The sequence below is a fragment of the Ursus arctos genome, unplaced genomic scaffold (genome assembly GCF_023065955.2).
Source record: "Ursus arctos isolate Adak ecotype North America unplaced genomic scaffold, UrsArc2.0 scaffold_21, whole genome shotgun sequence".
Lineage (NCBI taxonomy): Eukaryota > Metazoa > Chordata > Mammalia > Carnivora > Ursidae > Ursus > Ursus arctos.
Window position 1 is genome coordinate 41,252,515 of NW_026622886.1, and position 7,537 is coordinate 41,260,051.

General features: G+C 39.1%; 1 long non-coding RNA gene across 1 annotated transcript in view; it reads left to right on the forward strand.

Annotated features, from left to right (window-relative positions):
- The window catches only part of LOC123001136 (uncharacterized), a 37,220-nt gene extending 29,999 nt beyond the window's left edge, over positions 1-7,221 (forward strand). Inside the window, exons 2-4 of the long non-coding RNA XR_008960729.1 lie at positions 2,006-2,060; positions 5,457-5,597; positions 5,942-7,221. This is a non-coding gene — a long non-coding RNA (uncharacterized LOC123001136). The remainder of the gene's footprint in view (positions 1-2,005; positions 2,061-5,456; positions 5,598-5,941) is intronic.
- Positions 7,222-7,537: the final 316 nt, after the last annotated feature.

Genomic DNA, 7,537 nt, shown 5'->3' on the forward strand with positions numbered 1-7,537 from the left:
AATCTCTACTTGCTCCACCCAGTCACAACCCCTCACTCCTGCTAGAAGTAGCCATTTGCTTGACTCACAGTTATCACTATCTTGCTTTCCTTTATATACAGACACTTTTTTAAAACCCACATAAATATGCACCCTAAACATTACAGTTTGATTTAGCCCAATTTTGAACTTTATGTGCAATGTGGTCTATCTGGCTTTTTTAGTTATCACATTATTTTTAACATTCACCCACACTGTAAATGTGAGTTGTCATTAATTCTTTTATATTGCTGTATAACATTCAATTCAATAAATATGCCACATTTTCCTTTCTAATCCATTCTATCATTGACAGATGTTTGGTTTGTTTCCACTAGATGGCTATTACATAAAATTTGTGTTAAAATTTAACTAAAATTCTTGTACATGTCTTTTGTCACATCTAAGTTTGCATTTCTGTAGAGTATATACTTAGGAGAAGAATTGCTGGGTCATAGGACATAGGTGTCTTCATTCCTGCTAGATAACTTGTACTGTTCTCAAAAGTGCACCAATTTACAATCTAATCAGCAGTGGGTGAGAATTGCTTTTGTACCACTCTCTCGTAAACTCTTAGTACTATCAGATTTTTAATTGTAGCTAGGGTATGCAGATTTCATTTTAGTTTAAAGCTCACATTCCTGATTGCTAATAAGATCAAGTACCTTTATCAGACATTTGGATCTCCTCTTACATAAATTGCTTGTTTAAGATTTTGCCCATTTTTTTTAAGTGAGTTGTCTGTTTCATAACGCTCTGCATATGATCTCTTAGTTATATAGGTAATATAAATGCTATGCAAATGACTTTTCCCACTTTGTACCTTGTCTTTTCATCTCTTACTGATGTCTTTTGATGAAAAAAGGCTCATAATTTTAATTAGTCCACTGTATCAATCTTTTTCTTTAAGTGCTTTTTTTTCATCCTAACAATGTTTTTTGAAAAGATCTTTTCCCTCCCTGTACTCCAGTGCTACTTCTGTGATAAATCAAGTGTCCATATACATGTAGGTCTATTTGTGGGTCCTTTTTATTGTCCCATTGTTGTATGTATCATTGCAACAATCCCACAGATACATATCTTTACTAATTTTTATTTATTTAATCAGTTACTGAAAAATTATGTTACAATTTTTCAATATGATTGTGGATTTGTCCATTTCACCTTTGGACCTTGTATTAATTTTTGTTTTCTATATCCGGAGGCTGAGTTATTAGATGCATATGTTTTAAAATTTGTTATAGATTTCTTGTGAATTAAATGTCTTACCATAATGAAGTGTCCTTTATTTCTAGTAATTGAAATAAAAATTTTTGTTTTCATATGTTTTACATCTTTTTTTCTTAAATGTGTTTCTTATAAACAGCACCTAGTTGTAATTGTCCGAAAATCTGTCTTTTGATTGGATAATTTGGTTTACTTACATTTCATCAATTACGGATTCTTTAGTTTATATCATTATCAATCTATTGCCTCTTTGGTCCAAATCCACCCTTCATTGCTGTGCTTGTGATATTGAAACATTTCTCTCTTTACAGCTGGTATGATGTTAAGCTTCATCAGCTGAAACCACTGGAGACAGAATGAAGGAGAATATAGAGGTCAAAAGCATGTAACATCTCCCCACAGACAGCTTCCCCTGGCGCTTAGAAGGAAACTTCCCAAGGAGTTCCATCACTGGGACACCTCACTGGACTCTGTCATATTTTAACCATTCCTTCTCCACGCTCTTTCCAGTGTTGACGTTTTCACATTGCTTTATAATTTATCTGGGTGTCAGACTGTTTCCACTACTAGGATATAACTTCTTTAAGAATAGAGTTTATGTGTTTATTATCTCTACTCTGCAGTGCTTAAGCATTGTTCTAGGCAACAACAACAATAGCTGATTTATTATATTGTAGACATTGTCTCATGTGTTTGAATATAGTAGATGTGTGTTCAATGTTTGTTGATGAAATAGCAAATTCTTATTCCCATTATTCAGGAGAAGTAACTGAGGATCACAAAAGGAAAATAACGTGCTGACGGTCACATAACGGGTAAGTGGAATGGTCTAAATTTAAACATAGAATATGCTTCTTTTCTCTCTTCTGTGTTTTTAAGATACAAGGATGCTTCATGCCTAGAGGGATTTTTGTTATTTTGTGGCTTAGAGTAGATTCCTGTATTGAATTTGAACTCAATGGTAGACAATAAGAGTCTTACACTGACTATGTGCCAAGCACTTTGCATACATTCACTGATAAGATGGGTATTATTATCATCATCCTACAGGCAAAGTCACTGAAGCCCAGAGAGTTTAAGTGCAACTTCTCAGGTTGCACAGCTTTTAAATGGCAGAGACAGAATCCAAACCCAGTTGGTCAGGCTCTTGGATCTATCCTCCTGATCATTAAGAAATATACTGACTACTCAGGTACCTAAAAAAAGCACATCTCATGTCTCAGAGGATATGGCAACAATTACAGACATAAGGATTATGGAGGAGATTGGATCCTGTTCATGGCATTAGGCAACTCAAGTAAAGTCACACAGAGCTAATTACCACTGTGAGAATCTGAAGGGCACCTTGCTGGTTATTAAGCTATTGTTTCTTGGCTCCAACCCCACTTGTATATACTTTGCTTTATTTTTTTTTAATTTAATTCAAGTAGCCAAGGTGTCGTACATCATTAGTTTTTTGGGTTTTTTTTTTTTAAAGATTTTATTTACTTATTTGAGAGAGACCACAAGCAGGAGGAGGAGCAGAGGAAGAAGCAGACTCCCCACTGAGCAGGGAGCCCGATGTGGGGCTTGATCCTAGGACCCTAACATCATGCCCTGAGCTGAAGGCAGACACTCAATCGAGAGTCACCGAGGAGCCCCCATCATTAGTTTTTGATATAATGTTCAGTATACTTTGCTTTGTGATGCTCTCTGTGTTTCTGGTTTAGCAGTGGGCTCCCTGTTAGGTTTTTCCCAAAAGGGAACACTAGAGGGAGACTGAAAGCGTGGAGGAGAAGAAACAACCAGCACCTTCCCGTTTTGTGTTCTGTGCCTGTCAACATCACTTCCTCAGATACACCAGCTTCCAGACCCCTCCTCAGAATCCTGAGTTCCTGCTACAGGGAGGTTCTCCAAGCTCCTGAGTTTTAATAAGTCCAACCTCTTTCCTTTGATCCCTGACCCTTCGAATGGTAGCTTCCTTCTATGCTATTGCTTCTGTGTTATCTCAGTATTTTCCTTTTGCATTTTTCTGTCTGTCAATATCTATTTAACCAGTTCCTTATGATACACTGCCTCTGTTATATCACTGGATTGAGTCAAATAAATTGAAAGGGGTACCCTTATCAGACATTATGGATGTAATGTGCTATCTTGCACATCTGGAAGTGGTTCTAATAGTTTACTTGGTTGGTTGACAGAACTTGGGTTCAGTGATGACCTATATTCATTGAGATGGAGATGCAGAACTTTCCCCCATATGAGGCAGAGGTAGGACTGTAAAGGTTTAGAGGATAGGGACATTGGAATGGATTTATCATAAGTGATCTGTATACTAACTTGATCTACCCTCATTACATCATCTTAGGTGCCTCAGAGGACACTTCCTTCACTGCGGTTGTAAACAACATGTTCGTGAGCAGAGCACCAGTATCCTAGAAAAGCTCTGTGGTCTTTGTCATCTTAGGCCAGGCAGGATGTTGAGAGATGCTGTCATTGCAATGGGTCCCTGATTTCAATGAGAATCCTGGCAAAGTAGAGCCAAGTGGCAGCACTTACCTAGTAGAGATAGTGAGGACACATTTCCGGTGATGAGCATTCCAGATAAAGGGATAATCAAAATATTTGGCCACCTGCCACAGAAATGAAATAGACATACTACTAAAATGTTACTTGATCTGCATAACAGGAAGAAAAGATAACCCAGGTCTCATGATCAGAAAGCTGACTTGAGTCACCACAATGGAGAGTCAAAGCCACTCATCTAGCCTTGCAGACCCAAGCCAGGTCACCAAATTTTGACTGAAAAGAAGGGTGAGTCTGGGACGCCTGGCTGCTCAGACAGTAGCACATGCAACTCTTGATCTTGGGGTTGTGGGTTTGAGCCCCGTGCTGGGGGTACAGATGACTTAAAAGAAAAAAAAAAATAAGGGTAGGTTCTGGAGAAAGTATTCTGCAACTTGGCCACAGGTATTTACCATAAATCTTCCTCAAAGCTTCCCTCAGTGAGACGCTGCAGTCATTTACCATCCTGATTGTGTACTAAATGAAAGGAAATACTCAGATCTTGGTCGATACACCTTCTGGGGTAGTTTATAAGAAAACGCTCAACTCTACATCACGAGTAGACTGTGCTGAAAATCAGGCCCTGCGTCTGATTTTAACGGTGGCAGTGGAACAAAGGAGACTGACTGCAAACTTGACGGATTTCTTTTTTTAAAATAAAGATTTTATTTATTCATTTGAGAGAGAGAGAAAAAGAGAGAGCGAGAGAACACAAGTGGAGTGAGAGGCAGAGGGAGAAGCAGAGAGCTCCCCACTGAGCAGGGAGCCTGACTCAGGGCTCAATCCCAGGACTCCAGAATCATGACCTGAACGGAAGGCAGATGCCCAACTGACTGAGCCACCCAGGTGCCCCTTGACAGATTTCTTATGTGAAAGACAGGACCTTGATGGAAAAAGACGAGGCTCCTGAAATTTGGAATTAGGGCATTTAGAGAGGTGAGCCTGAAAGTCTGTGATGCCTAAACACTTTTAAACCCTCTAGACTGACAAAAGCAGACCCTTCCACTTACTAGGGAGAGAGGCCTTCTTCTTCCTAGAGACCGTGCAATGAATTCAGCTAGTATCACATAAGATGGTGCCAATTACTAGCACACATACCCCACCTCATTACTCCAGGCTGAAAACTAGGGTCAGATTTTAGCACAAGTTGAATGTGGAAATAGTCTGCTCCAGGAAGAAACAGCTTACATATCACGGGAACTGAATACTGTGAATCATATATACAAGCATAAGCCAGGGGAACATGTGAGAGACCAGATGTTTAGAGCATTGGCCCGGGTAGGAATGTGACGTAGAAGTAGATAGGGGATATTTATTGACATGGGGACACTCATCCATCACTTGGGATTCAATGTTTAGGCAAAGGCATCTGGACCCAGTTCTCCCAATCTGCTGGGATGGTTCTCTGAAGTTTGGATACAGCAATAGCCTACATGAACGAAGTGGAGATGCTGGAATTTCCTTGCATGAGATTGGGAAAGGGCTCAAGGGGTTCAAAAACACGGGAATGTTAGAATGGATTTTTTTACTATGTAATATCTGAGGACCCACCCCCTAACAGTTCATGAGAGGTCCTGAAGGATGGCCCCTTTTCAAAGGCAACAAAATGTACTTGTGAAAGCATCACCAATATCTTTGAGAAGTTTAACAGTTGCTGTCTTATATAGGCTGGAATTGATGATGCGAGATGCTGCCCTGAAGTTGTGATCCTTGGAATTCAGGAGGATGAAGGGATTAAGAAATGGCAGAAGCCAGGTGGCAGCACTGAATCATCAGAGGCAAAATGGATCTAACTACAGATGAGTAAGGTCAACATATTTCACAGTTTGCTCAGGGTCGTTTTTGCCAGTTGTCTCTGTATAATTATTAATAGTGCCAGGTTTCACTCTCAAAAGTGCCCTGGTTTTGACAATAAATCTTTGGTTACCCTAGCAATGGACAGACAGAGTGGAATGACCATCAGGATACCCTGATCCATAGGGATCTAGGGTGATGGCCTTTAGATCATGTGTTTAGTGTCAAAAGAGAAGGACAATGGACCACAGTGTTACCTGATTTGTAGAGCAACAAAAACGATTTTTAAAAATGAGAGCGGTGAGTAATAGGCTGATGTCAGTTTTAGGAAATCGCAATTTCTCATTCACTTTCCCAGTTCACAGACCCAGAGCCAGCTGATTGAAGCAGAAAACGTGGACCCTTGAGGAAGCATCCTGCAATGTCATCACAAGTAGATATTTTTCCAATCCTTCCCCAAAGAGACCAGTGATATTTTTCCAGGATATCTATCTACTGGAGAAAGGAGAATATTCAGACTTGTTGAGGGCCAGGGATAAAGTAAAATTTATGCAGTCTGGTTGATAAATGGAGTCCTGGTCCAAGTCCATCATACAGTAGATCCCGTGAGTCCATTGATTCATACTGTGGTCATTTTCCTGAATATGTAATTGGAATAAATATTCTTGGCACAAACAGAACTTTTACATTTGACTATAGATTTGTGAAATAAGGACCACGGTGCTGTTAAGAACCAAGTGAAAGTCCTGGAACCACCACTGACCCTAGGCAAAGAGAGTAAATCAGAAGTAATACCACCCAAGAGAACTGCGTGGTTTAGTGGCATTATAAAAGACTGGAAGGATTCAGGGATAGTGTTCCCCGTAATCTCAAGGCTTGATTCTTGCTCCTGTAAAAAACATGGGTAATGGGGGATATTATTGGAATACCATAAACATAGACAATTGGTGACCTCAATTGCAGCTGCCATGCCAAATATGGTAGTTTTAATGGAGCAGATCAACATAGTATTGGCATTCAGTGTCTGACTATTGATTTAGTAAATAAATGTGTTTTGCTTCATGTCAATTAGTAGAAAGGATCAAAATCATAGCAAGGACATACAGCAAAGACAAACTTATTGTCTTGATCCACGCCTATGGTAACTTTCTTGCTGTCATAATGTGTCTACATACTATTAGTTACTTTGATAGTTCATGGAATATCACTGGTCCTCTATATTGACATCATGCTGTTGAATCTTATAAGCAAGAAATGGCAAGGACCCTGGATGATGCCCTAGTACTAGAAAGTGTAAGGAAACCCCCATCGAGATTCAGGAGCTTGCCATATTGGTGAAATTTTCTGGAGTCAATGAATAATACCGGGACATCCCCTTCTAAGATGAAGAATATATTGTTACACACTTCACACTTACTGCCGCAAGAAAAGTAGCACTGTGTTTAGTAGACCTCTGGATTTTGGAGTCATGGTACCGTAATACGGAAAACTGCATTGACCCATTTGTTGGATGACTTAGAGGGTTTCCATTTTCTAACAGACCCAGAGCAAGAGAGGGCTTTGCAATAGGTCCAGGATAAAGTGCAAGCTTCTTTGCCACTCAGGTCACATAACCAGCCATTAAGTTTTCAGTATACAAGTTTTACACATCTTCTTACGGATTTATCCCTAAGTATTTCATATTTTTTATGGTATTTGAAATGGTGTTTTTATTTCAATTTTTGGTTTGTACACTACTGGTCTATAGGAATACAATTTATTTTCTCATATTACATTATACTCAGTAACCTTGCTAAACTCTCTCATTAGTTGACTGCATGCCATATATTAAAATGTTACCTTGCTATGTGTATGTTTTTGTATTCCTAAAATATTTTTGAGGTTTGTTCTGGGATCTAATGAATTCAGATACAAAAATAGAAACAATCTGATCTTTTCATGATTTGGTTCCCAG